Below are 13142 nucleotides of genomic sequence, written 5' to 3' on the forward strand. Positions count from 1 at the left end.
CGGCATGAAGTAGAAAGCTGAAATTTGCTGGATCCAAATGATCATTTCTGTCGATATCCTGGTTGATGTACACAAATTTACTGGTCATAGTTGTTCCAGAAAGTCTCACAAAATTGTTCTATAGTGAGAAATAAATAGCAGCTACATAACACATTTTGCCACGTAATCCTTCAGTTTTTTAAGGAAACTAAAGTCTATTTTTAGGTTCTGCGCTGGCAAATACCATAGTAACCATCATATCGAAAGCTGGATTGGTATATCCCTAGTTAAAACCATACTTCAGAACATTGTCGATGGAGTTTTATACGGTATGGCGGAAGATTATAGCTGAAGGAACAACATTTCCATGGAAACAAGCAGGAAGACGCCCTCCTCCAGGCTAAGTAAGAGTCAGGTTTGTGGAGATGCAAGCCCGCTCATTGTAAGAATGCATATTTTTCATTGTAATAAACACAACCAAAGACCAAAAAAACTGTTTATTTTAGTGTGTTTTTTGGCTCTTTTAGTGTCTCGGATGTGTTGTCACGTGTCTGTCGTCTTTTAGGTTTAACGCTTACCTGCCAATTTATGTATTCCTTCATTGATTCACTCTGAAAATGCTTTAAGAAACCCGTATAACACCAAAACCCTGCTGGCTCCACACAGCTTCCTCACACTACAGTCTAACAGTGACAGAGACGTGGGAAGCAGGCTGAAACCCGTCACCTGCTTGTCTATGCAAACCCAATGGTGTCTGGTGAAGCGTGCAAACTGATTGGGAGACACTTGACCACGGGCTACAGCTGACTGCACCGGACCAAACCGGACCAGACCCGACTATGGATTCGAATGGTTTTCAGCTCATCAAATCCATGGGGCGCATACGACACAGTGGAACGGCATCGACCAACGGGGACCGGGGAATAATCGGGACCATTAGCGGTGACTGGAGGTTCATAACTCAAAACCAATACAGCGTATGTTTTTCCGCTTAATATAAACATGTGAAAGCTATAGGGAAATGAGCAGAAGGATCGTCAATATGTCTCGTTAACAAGGACAGACCTGAGAGGCAGACTCATATAAATAAATGTAGACTGTTTTCATGTTAGGAATAGCCAAGTAGGGGCACACAGTATGTCGCACTCGCAAAATCGCAATTTGAATAGATGCAAATATCAAATTGCAAAAGATGGTAGTAGTTTAGGCAATAGAACGGCCAACCTTGGAGTTTTTAGTTTAAGAGAATATTTCAGTCCTTTTCTACCACATTTTTCAGAGCTTCTAACCATATTATTGTCCACCTTCAAGGCACTCAAAACACTTTACATTAAGGAACCACTCAACAATAGAATTCATCTGTGGACGCTGTGGTATTCCAACCATCAACCTTCAGATCAGAGGACGAACACTGCACCAACTGAGCTACTATCGCCCTGACATACAAAACATACTTGGGGCTGTACTTTTGTTTCATTGAGCTATTTATCCAAAGTCGACTTCTCTGAGCAACCAAAAATGCTCTGTTTACATTTTGCCCAGATTGTTGCGTCATAGATAAAGCTCCAAACTTCTCCTGCACAATCCGTAAGCCCGTAAACTATCACTGGACTCATTCTGCAATAAAACTGGGCTCACAATGAACACATAGCTCTATTAGCGTAGCAATCACTGAGGATACAACCTTCTTTTGTTTGAATATTTCTAATTTTAAAGCCCTGTAACTTAAACAATCTTCAAAATTCTAGCTCATTTCTACATGTGTTATCAAATTCAGTGTATTTTTTGATTGGACCAGTGTATTTTTTGATTGGACCAGTGTATGTTAACGGGGAAACGATTTAAATGCTGTTTTTTAGACGTACAACATAAATGTGTCCTCTTCATTTTACTGCTACCAACTCGGGCATCTGCTCGGGTTTAGATCATGATCGTAAAACCTTTCTTCATTTATAAAACATTATTTCCCCTCTCCTAAACATGCCTGAAAAGATACAGTTTATACCTTAGAGTTTTGAATTGTATTTATACATAATATATCTTTTTCCTTTTGTACTTTAAGAGAAAGCTTAAGTAAACCCACAGCAGCACAGGAAGGAAGCCGCCCGGAGACACCACACAAAGCCCTGGTACTAGAAAGACAAGCACAGACAGAAATAGCTTTGTACATGTGTGATCAAAAATGCACATTAATTATTCAGACCTCATACGTCCATGTTTGTTGACTGCATGACTCACCAATGCTTCATTTGAATGCAGCTTCCTACTGTAGAGCTCCACTTAGACAGTATCACATTATTAACAGGAACAAGCTCTATCCCTGCACAAGGCTCACGTCGGCAACCAAACTACACGTGGTGAGGGGGGCGTAACTCAGCAAAATCAAACAGAAATTGCTATTTAAGTTTGAAAATCACTTAAGCCGATCATTATTCATAACATGTCTTTTCTATATAAACCTCTTCAGACATGTTCTTAAAGTGCATTATGTAACTTTTCCGGTGTAGCGTCATCTACACATCTGCTCTCCTGTATAGATATGTTAGTGCTTTGCCAGGAATGTTCCCCATTATGGCATTAAACCTATTTATCCTGGCACTTGAGTACTTTTAAAAACAACTAAAAACTATTTGGTTGATCGTATCTTGTAGTATTTTGGTAATTGTTTAATTGGCTGATTGATATTTAATGTGTCACTAAGTGCATTGCGTTTATTATTGTTTTCTGTTTTCTTTTTTTACTGTGAGGGGGTGTCTGGATATTTTTAGCACTGTAAAGCACTTTGTAACTGCTGTTTCGAAAAGTGCTCTATAAAAAATGATATTATATTTAATCAATTGCATAATAGCAAAAGACAAAGTTTAAATCTGTCAACTGGATGTCTTTAGCTATGGATCAAACATGGATGATTGAGGGATTGCACAGACATCAACTGCATAATGCAAAACGTGCAATCTTACCACAAACATTGAGAAAGCTCACCTTCCAACAGATCTTATCCATAACTCGGCCTGGCGGCGTCACCTAATGGGGTTATTAATAGACTAAACTCAGCCTGCTTGTTTCCATGGAGATAGACATGTACAATATGTATGTTTTCCAGATTAAATCATGTTCATGGACACAATCAGATGGCAGAAGCTCCACCAGAAAGGTTACGTATTGCAGCTTTAATTGCAACCAATTAGATTAACCGATTAAGCTAAATTAGATCAGTTCTATGTTTTTCAGCCTCTGTTATAGATTTTTTTTCCCCCACACTGTTTCTCATCAATAAAAGATTTCATTCTTATTTTCAAGCATACAATATTCATATGTAACTTTTTTAAAATTTAGTTTTATTTTATTTCATTTATTTATTTTAATTGACATTTTTTGTATATATATATATATATATATATATATATATATATATATATATATATATATATATATATATATATATATATATATATATATATATTTATTTATTTATTTATTTATGTTTTTTTATTAATTTATTTGTATGTATTTATTAATTTCTTCAGTAACGACCGTGTTTTTTTGTTGTGTTTTTTTTTTATATTTTTTTTTTCATTGAACAGGGCTGGTGGCCTTCCAGTCGACCCCAGCACACAGATAGCAGAGCTTAATCTGGACCCTTGAGAGATGAGCTACAGAGATGAAGGCGTAATTAGCCAGATAAAACTGCACATAATGACACCAGTGATATGGACTGGGAATGTAGAATAAGCCAACGCAGAGGAAGCTACAGCTACTGCAAAGAACAAGACCCACAGATGAGACAAGTCAATGAGCGCCCATGATAATGAGGACGAGCGCTGCATAGGGTTCCATAGTGGTCCATGTGTGTACACTAGTCTGTGTGTCTTATACTTCTGATACAGCTCAAAATCATTCTCAAGTTACTCAGGAAAGGTTCATTTCTGTCCTGTGAATGTTTAGTATTGATACCTGCGCAAGTGAGTATCTACTGTAGTTTGATGCTAGTTTAGTAATATCTGATTATCGATACTTTTTGACAACCCTAAAAACGATATTGAGTTCCCAGCTTGAATAATACAGCCTTAAAGTTTCAAATTTGCTAAAAAATCTAATCAGAATTTATACATTTGCTATGTGTTGATATGTTTTGTTTAGTTTTTTCTCTTTTCTTAAGACAAAAATGCATAATTGAAAAGACCTGTAGTCCCGGGTGAATGTTGTTGCATCATGGCACCAGAAAAAAGGGTAATTGTAATTTATTCTGAGTTTATACTGCAAATTTCTATTTCTATTTCTTATCTATAAGGACTAAACTGCAAAAACTAAAACTTGATACAAACATTTTGATCCACAAGGGACATTACTTGGATATAGCAGCTCACACTTTACAATATAATAAACAAAAATATAAAAATAAATGGGGATAAAATTCATCTAAATATGTTATGTGTTAGCAGTTAACACCCCATAGAAGTAAAATACCCCTCTTTAAAGATTAATCGTTGAAACAGTTGCTCATACTATCAATAATCGTCCATTTACTGCTCTCCATGTTCATATACTCCAAACACTTCTGAGTACCGCTAATCGTACCGTCACCACAGTTTGAGAAGCGCTGCTCTGCGATGAAATCCACCTGCTCCAAATTCCCTCGTAAGAAGCTTAGACTGAAAAGCGCTGACCTCCAAACAATAAAAGATTATGAGCGAGAAAACAACAACAGAATTTTGAAGTGCTTATAAGCAACAGCACTCCAGGGACACGGGTAATTAAAGGCAAAATTACTCTATAAGCTGTCCTTGCCTGCGCTTTTCGCCTATCTACAACTCCCCATTGGACATGAGAGGAGGTTATAAAGATAGGGCTGAGGAAAAAATAAAAAGATTATCAGACGAAGCTAATCCTGGGGGGTACCGCGGGGACCCCAGCTCACTTTTAGCGAGGCGGTCGAGGTAGCTCACGTGCTATGCTAGGCTACAGATCAATGACAAGGTGACCCGCTGCGGTACGAGCAGATGGCTGCGTAAAGGCATGACAATTCTCTAAATGCAAGGAGGAGAAGGGGAAGAGGGAGAGAGGAGGAGGAGAGGAGAGAGAGGAGGAAAGGGGAAGACGAAGGGGGAGGAAGGAGGAGAGAGAAGAGAGGAGGAGAGAAGGAGAGGGAGGAGAAGGTAAGGGATAGAGGAGAAGGGAGAAGAGAAGGAAGGAGGAGAGAGGTGAGGGGAGGAGGAGGAGGAGAGGGGAAGACAAGGGGGAGAGAGGAGGAGAGAGGGAGAGACTGGAGAAGGTGGGGATACATGAGACGAGAGAGGAGAAGGAGAAGGGGAGCAGAGAGGGAAGGAGGAGAGAGGTGAGGGAAGGAGGAGAGAGGAGAAGTGGAGGAGGAGAGCGGAAGACAGAGGGGGAGGGAGGAGGAAAGGTGAGTGGGAGAATAGAGGGAAGAGAGGAGGAGAGAGGACATAGAGTTTAGAGAAGATGAGAGAAGAGAGGTGAGAGGAGGGGGATAAGAGAGGGAAGGAAGAGAAGGGGAAGGATGAGAGAGGTGAAGGGAGGAGGAGAGGGAAAGAAAGTTGAGGGGAGGAGAGAAGAGGAGAGAGGAGGGGTGGAGAGAAAAGAGGGAGAGAAGAGAGGAAGGAGGGGAGAAAGAGAGGAGGGAGGGAGGACGAGACGGGGTCAACATGTGCAAGTGGGGTTTAAAGCTAAAACGGGATTCACAAGAGGGAAACTGATTACATGTAATGACATAAAGAAAGGTCACTAGTACTAAGCTTGATTAGAGGTCCTATATTAAAGCTGCGCTAAGGAATTTTTCTGGTTTTGGGTCCTCTGTTTGCTTGTTTCTATGGAGAAGGAATGATTCACAGTATGGCATTAAACATACACAAAAAAACTGATACTTTTCGTGCATTTATTCATAAAATACCTTGCGCCTATCCACAGATCTGACCTGTAACATGGCCTAGTAGAGTCATCTGCTTGGCTAGATGTAGTTAAGTTTAATGCCATGCTGTGGAACATTCCGAAGAAAGCAATAACATCTCCATGGAGACACACAGGTAAGCTCCAACAGGAAAGTTATATTTATTTTCCTCACCAACGTTGGCAATTTATGTAGTCATGTTTTTGCTATTTTCACGTTGAATTGATACATGGAGCAGAGTATCAGAGCGGCATTTTAGGAAGCATTTGTATTAAAAAAAAACATGAAAGGATCGTTTACTAAAGCAGTTTTTACAAGCCCAGTTAAGAAACATCAGTTCAGACGCCAAACACTGAAACATTTTTATAAATAGAACTCAGAACGCGAGTCACCAACCATTACGGGCAAATATCAGTACCTCCTCTCCACTTTCTCTGCTACATTTCATCTCCAAAACACTGAAAAAGACACTTGTTCTGATTCATCTTTCCCAGTACAAACCTCTAATGAGATTCTAAGCCTGTCTCACCAAAGCGAGTCCAGCTCATCTGATCCAGTCTGCCACTCAACTTTAATTAACACCGATCTTCAGACTACACAACGCAAGTTTTGTGAACCCAGACTGACACACAGCCTACAGTTTCGCCTCTGGATAAACCATTAGGAAAACTGTAGCGTTGCCATGTTAACGGTCTGATGTCGGATTGGGCACGTATGAAGCGGTGAGGAAAATAAATCTGCACCAAAATACCGCGCTGTTACAAAACTGGCCTAGTTTTACAAGCAACAACATTGATTTGTAGTGTTTTTGGGTATTTTTTATATAGTGCTGGCCCAGAAAAGATGTCATTTATTTATAAGTCTATTTCTGGTCATGTTTCTTAAACCTAGTTTAGATTATTGTTTAAATCACTATCAATATAAAACCAATTGTGTATGTTTTATGAATTTTGTGCTGCTCAAGGGCACATTATACGTCCTGGAAAATATCTGGACAGAAATGCATCAAAAAGTATAAAGTATATTTGATACACAGCCAGGATCTGCTAGTCGCCATGGAGATATTTATTTATCTTTATTTATACAAAGAGAGCCCAATGAGAGCACTCAGATGCTCCTTTCACCGCCGCTCTGTTAAAATATAGAAAAATACAATCAAAAAACAAAAATAAAACAGTTTTCAGTCCAATTCAAAAAAGTAGTGGAGTAGAAAGTATAGATACATGCTCTCAAATGTAGTAAAGTAGAAAGTATTCACTGTAAAATCTGTACTTTTACTTTGTTACGTTCCACCGCTGAACCTGTCATATACATTTTAATCTGTCACTGCTGCTATGAACACGCTACAATAATATGGTAGCGATATATATATATTAAAAAACGCCATTTTCTATGCTAACGCTAATATGCTCGCGCTACTCTCTCAGACAGTGAAAGTACATAAGAGCTGGTTAAAACGCCGTCTCTAATGAGGCCTAATATCTGTGTATGCCGACATAAACAGTCAAGACAATGCATATTTTCCTCTGCAGCCTTAGTCATTATTTCTAACATGGAGGCTGCGCAGAGGGAAGACAGGGATCTGAATTATTCATACGACACATTTGCATATGCAGCTCAAGGAAAGCTTTTATTATGAAAGGTAGGATCGTCTTCGTCTTCTTAAGGTCAGGCAGACATCTTTACCACTGCTTTTTCTATTAGGGATTCTGAAATCGTTTGCGTAGGGGAAAATCGGTCTAAAACAGAAAGGAACCGTATTTTTACAATGATAATGTCTAAATATGCTAAACTCAAGGACTAAATTTCAGACTTGTACTAGAATCAGGGCCGTGAGATGAATCGAAATCAAACTGAAATCGCAATTTGATCAGAGACAATTGGGAAATCACAAAGGCTGACATTATTTCCTCCACAAACAATAAAATGTCATGTTGTATTCTGCATAAAATCTGCTAACCCTGTAGTTTAGAGCTCGTCAAACATGTTCTGATATGTGAATCGTGTACGAGCATTTGTAAGTTCATATTTCAGTCGTTTTGTCGATGCTTCTGTTTGTCGTCTGTGTATAAAATGTGAACTTTGAACAGACAGTGGTGGGGGAAGTGCTCAGTGTTGTTACTTAAATAGAAGTACAGATACCCAAGCAAAGAAAATTAAAAAAAAGTATCACCTAAAATAATCAACTTAAGTAAAAATATTAAAGTACCATATTTTCTGGACTATAAGTCAGACTTTTTTTAGTTTGTCTGGAGGGGCGACTTATACTCAGATGCGACTTACATGTTTAATATATTTTTTTTTTCCTTCATTATTGTGCATTTTTTTGGTTGGTGCGACTTATACTCCAGTGCAACTTATACACTGGAAATAGGTACTTGCTTAAAGATTTTATTAAAGAGTACAAAAAAAAAGTATTTTACTCAAATTTAAACCTTCAAATATGGTGATTCTGATAAAGATTTAGGCTGAAAACAATACATTATTTGTATATTTTTGTTTGCTCTTTTTGAATGCATCAAAAATAAACCTTCAGCCTTTTCTGCAGGTCTCAATCTATCAGAAAAAAACCCAAAAAAAACAACAACTTTTGAGTCCAGTTAAAAAATGTAGTGGAGTAGAAAGTAGATACCTGCTCTCAAATGTAGTGAAGTAAACATACACAAATAAGTATCCACTTCAAAATCGACTTAAGTAAAGCACAGATACCTGCAATTTGTACTTAAGTATAGTACTTTACTACTTTTACTTTGTTGCGTTCCACCACTGTGAACAGAATCCAATAATTAAAACATAAACCGCAAATCTAATCGCTCACAATTCAATATTTTTTCCCACATAATTCATAACCAACTAGAATAAACAAGGACTCTACGAGGCTGAACCATGTTAGAGCTGCACTGACTCATGCACGTCCCCCACCAAGAGACACGACAAAACACCAAAAAACACCTCATTAAAACATTATCAGCTCAACCGTTAGCAAACTGTTAGCTTCACTGGTCAAAAACTGGTGTCCCTGTCAGTCGCTATTACCCAAAGTTATCAGTTTAACAAGCTGCTTTGCAAAACGCGTAGGCTGTAAGTTTCAGTTTAGATTTTTTCCCACCTCAGTTCTCTGCATTTACAATCCACTGAATGACACCATGCGCATTTATCTTAAGCAGAGCAGTCACGTACAGGGCCTATCCATGGGTTTCGTGACTGTTGCCATAGCGATTAATAATTTAAAGCAGAGATTGAGAGACTTTTTTGTGACTTATACTCAGATGTGATGTGATTTATATGTGAAATTGATGTTTTTTCTTCATTATTATGTATTTTTTACTGGTGCGACTTATACTCCAGTGCGACTTATACTGCGGAAAATACGGTATGTTATTTAAATTTACTGCAAACTTCCCCGAAGCCCTTTTTACCCCAAACCTGTAACAGAGCTGTGTAGTCACGTTTTGTGCAGCTATTACTCCATTTTAAAGTGTTAATATAAAGCTTTGTGTGTATTTTTTAGGCAGTAGATCGACCAAAGCAAAATATCGGCCTGTGCTGGAGACTTAAGGCCGATAGATCATATGCTAAAAGTCCAAAAATCTCTCATTTAAAGCAATATATGAGATCTTTTGAATGGGAAAAAGGCCTCAAAATGTTGCATATAACGATTCAAGCCACGCCCCTGATAGTGTTAACCCGTCGTTGCCCGGTCTGGAGTGAGCCGGCCTGCTACATAAGCCATGATTTGGAGTGAGAAGGGTTAAAGCTTTCATGTTTTTTTCTAATTATGACTTGGTTTGGTGGGATTGTTCCTGTGATGAATTCTTAGCATAGTTTTACATCAGTTAAGTGACAGTTTGTGTAAAAAAAAGTTGAGAAGAAAAGTACAAAACGCAGGAAGTGAGACTCCCTCTACCCACATCAACAACACCAAAGTTTAAAATTTAATGTGACAAAATAAAGGTTGTCTTGTGAGTAAATTAGACAAGGTTTGGCCCTTATTTACATTATGGTCGCTATGGGTAACAGAATTAGAAATTACCAGGAATAAAATGAAAAAAAAGCAAAATCATGTTAACTGTGTTTTAGCTACACTGCCCCACACGCACATACCCCCCCGCACATGCCCCGCCCCCCTCCTCTCAGGCCCCAGTCCCACAGGTCTCACACTACTTTGCACTTCTGTGGCAGCTCGTCACTTGCAGGCGTCCAACGGGGTCAAATGCCATTTCATTTTCTCGCCTTTGATCGCCCGCCTGGCTGTTTCATCAATCTCGCTCTGCTCTTCCTCTCTCACCTTCTCTCCCTCTGCCACCCCCACTCTTTCTCTCTGTCTCTCTCTCTCTCTTTTTTTCTCTCTCCTCTCTCACTTAGTCCTATCTTTCTTGCTCTTGCTCTGGCCTCTCTCTAGTCCCGCGCTTTTTCTGATCTCTCTCTCTTTCTCTTTATCAGTCCCACCTTTCTTGCTCTTGCTCTGCTTTCTCTCTCTCTCTGGTACGTGTCTTTCTGGTCTCTGCCCCTTTTCTCTCTCTCTATCCCACCTCTCTCTCTGCTCTCTCCCTTTCACTCTCCCTCATTCCCCCTCTCTCTGGTCTCTTTCTCCCTCCCTTAGTCCCATCTTTCTTGCTCTTGCTCTGGTCTCTCTCGCTCTCTCTCTCTGGTCCCGCTCTTTTTCTGATCTCTCTCTCTTTCTCTTTATCAGTTCCACCTTTCTTGCTCTTGCTCTGCTTTCTCTCGCTCGCTTGTATGTATCTTTTTTTGGTCTCTCCCCCCCTCTCTCTCTCTCTCTCCTTTATCTCTCTTTTAATCCCACCTCTCTCTCTTTGCTCTCTCCCTTTCACTCATCCTCATGCCCCTCTCTCTTTTTCTCTCCCTTTGTCCCATCTTTCTTGCTTTTGCTCTGCTCTCTCTCTCTCTCTCTATCAGTCCCTTGCTCTTCTCTCCGTCTCTCAGGTCCCGCTTTTTTCTCTTTTTCTCTCTCAGTCCCACCTTCTTTGTTCTTGCTCTGTTTTCTCTCTCACTCTCTCCCTTTCACTGTCCCTGCCTCGCCGCTCTCTCTCTCTCTTTTTCTCTATCAGTCCCACCTTTTTTACTCTTGCTCTGCTCTCTCTCTCTCTCTCTGGTATGTGTCTTTCTTCTGGTATCTCTCTCTCTCTTTCTTTTTCTCTCTCTCAATCCTACCTCTCTCTCTCTGTCTGCTTTCTCCCTTTCATTCTCCCTCACTCCCCTTTCTCACTGGTCGTTCTTTCTCTCTCCCTTTGTCCCATCTTTCTTGCTCTGGTCTCTCTCCCCCTCTCTCTCTTCTTTCTGTCTCTCACTGGTCCCGCTCTTTTTCTCTCTCAGTCCCACCTTCCTTGCTCTTGCTTAGTTTTCTCTCTGTCACTCTCTCCCTTTCAGTCTCCCTCTCTCGCTGCTCTCTCTTTCTCTCTCTCTCCACCCACGCTCTCCCTCTCCCCAGCCACCTCCCTCCTCTCTTAAACACATCACACAGTTCTGTTCTGACAATAGCTTCAGGACTCAGAGAAAACGGGGCTCTTATTACATCTACAAAACACACAAGGTTACCCATCAGGACAAAGACAGTCGCTCTGATCGGGACACAAAATACATAACTTAAAACTGCACTGTGCATTTTATCTATCACCATGGAAACAGCGGGTGATGCTACGAGGCTAAGTTACATGTCAGATCCACGGAGAGGTGAGGCATTCAAAGGAAGAACACACGTTTTATCAATGTCTGAGCAATAAAAACACCAATAACTATGTAAAAAAAACACTACCAGTCAAACGTTTGGACACACCATCTCATTCAAAGTTTTATTTATTTACTTATTTTTTATTTTTACTATTTTTCTACATTTCATATACACACAGAAGGCATCACATATATGAAGCAAGATATATGGAATTATGTACCAAAGAAGAAAATGTTAAGCAACTCTACAATTTTTAGTATATATTTTATCCTCAAATCCTCAAAGTAGCCCCCCTTTGCTTTGTCAAAAAAAAATAAAAAAATAAAAAAAATAGTAGAGTAAGTTAACTTTTTGTTTTTTACTACATAATTCCATATATCTTTACTTCATATACTTGATGTCTTATGTGTGTATACAAAATGTAGAAAGTAGTTAAAAAACAAAAAAACAAAACAATGAACGAGACAATGTGTCCAAACTTTGACCGGTAGCGTAGTTTAGTTTAATGCCATACTGTGGAACATTCTAGGTACAAGCAGGTAGTATAGCGTCCACCAGAAAAGTTACATAGTGCGCCTTTGAAAATATGAAGGTAAAAAAATAACTGTTTTCATTGAATTAGTCAGTCTCAAATTTAGATTTAATTTGAGTTTTTCTTATAAAAAAAAATCTCCTTTTAATCCTAATTCCCTAGACACAGACAGACCTTTAACAAATAAAAAAAAGTGTCTTCTTCAAAAGACTAAAGTTCATATCAGTTTGAATAAAAAATTGCTAAGTTGCACATAGAGTTGTCAAAAGTATCAAAAATCAGATACTAATCGATACCAAAACTAGATACTCATTTGAGCAGGTATCGATACTGAAAAATCACATTCAGAGGACAAAAATGAACCTGTCCTGCATAGTTTTAAAATGATGTCGAGCTGTATCTTTCACAAGTATAAGACCCGTAGATTAGAATACACCCATGGACCACTATGAACCTACTGGACACTGAGGATTACACAGATATAAGGACACATAGGAAAAAGAAAGTACTACCATTTAAAGTTGAAATCTGATGAATCAGTATTGAGTATCGAGTCTATTCCTAGTGTCAGAATCGAGTTTGAAACAGTAATTGTCATATAATCACACTACTCAAATCTGCACATACATAGAAGTAAAAATATGCAAATTCATCCTGAAACACAGACATCATTTGTTTTGATGTTTCCCGTCACAATTGCAGCCTCTGAAGACATAATTACTATTGTCCAATTTTGCTTTCCCAGAATTCCGAGTCAGTGGTTGCGCAGTGGATTCTGATTAGCGTTGTGTGTTGAAATGATAACACGTTGCATCTGCTCTTGTCAAAACCTCCGTTCGAGCCTGTTTTGTCATGATTACACAGACAGGCCCCCTCCAGCAGATCTGCATAAAGGCGGTGAAGAGGCGTGTCAGTATATGAAACGTTTTCAAGTAGCATATATTGTTTCTTAAAGAGTCTGCGTCTGATTTTCTCCCCACGTATTTGAGCAAAATACGTCTAGCCCCAGTAAAGATCCAGTGTATATTGCATAAGCA

The 13142-nt window shown here is 39.1% G+C and overlaps 1 protein-coding gene across 3 annotated transcripts in view; it reads right to left on the reverse strand.

The window, feature by feature from the left end:
- The window catches only part of LOC117372641 (leucine-rich repeat and immunoglobulin-like domain-containing nogo receptor-interacting protein 1), a 246341-nt gene that overhangs the window by 20024 nt on the left and 213175 nt on the right, over window positions 1-13142 (reverse strand). The gene's annotated exons all lie outside the window — the stretch shown is intronic.

The sequence above is a fragment of the Periophthalmus magnuspinnatus genome, chromosome 6 (genome assembly GCF_009829125.3).
Source record: "Periophthalmus magnuspinnatus isolate fPerMag1 chromosome 6, fPerMag1.2.pri, whole genome shotgun sequence".
In the NCBI taxonomy this organism is placed as follows: domain Eukaryota; kingdom Metazoa; phylum Chordata; class Actinopteri; order Gobiiformes; family Gobiidae; genus Periophthalmus; species Periophthalmus magnuspinnatus.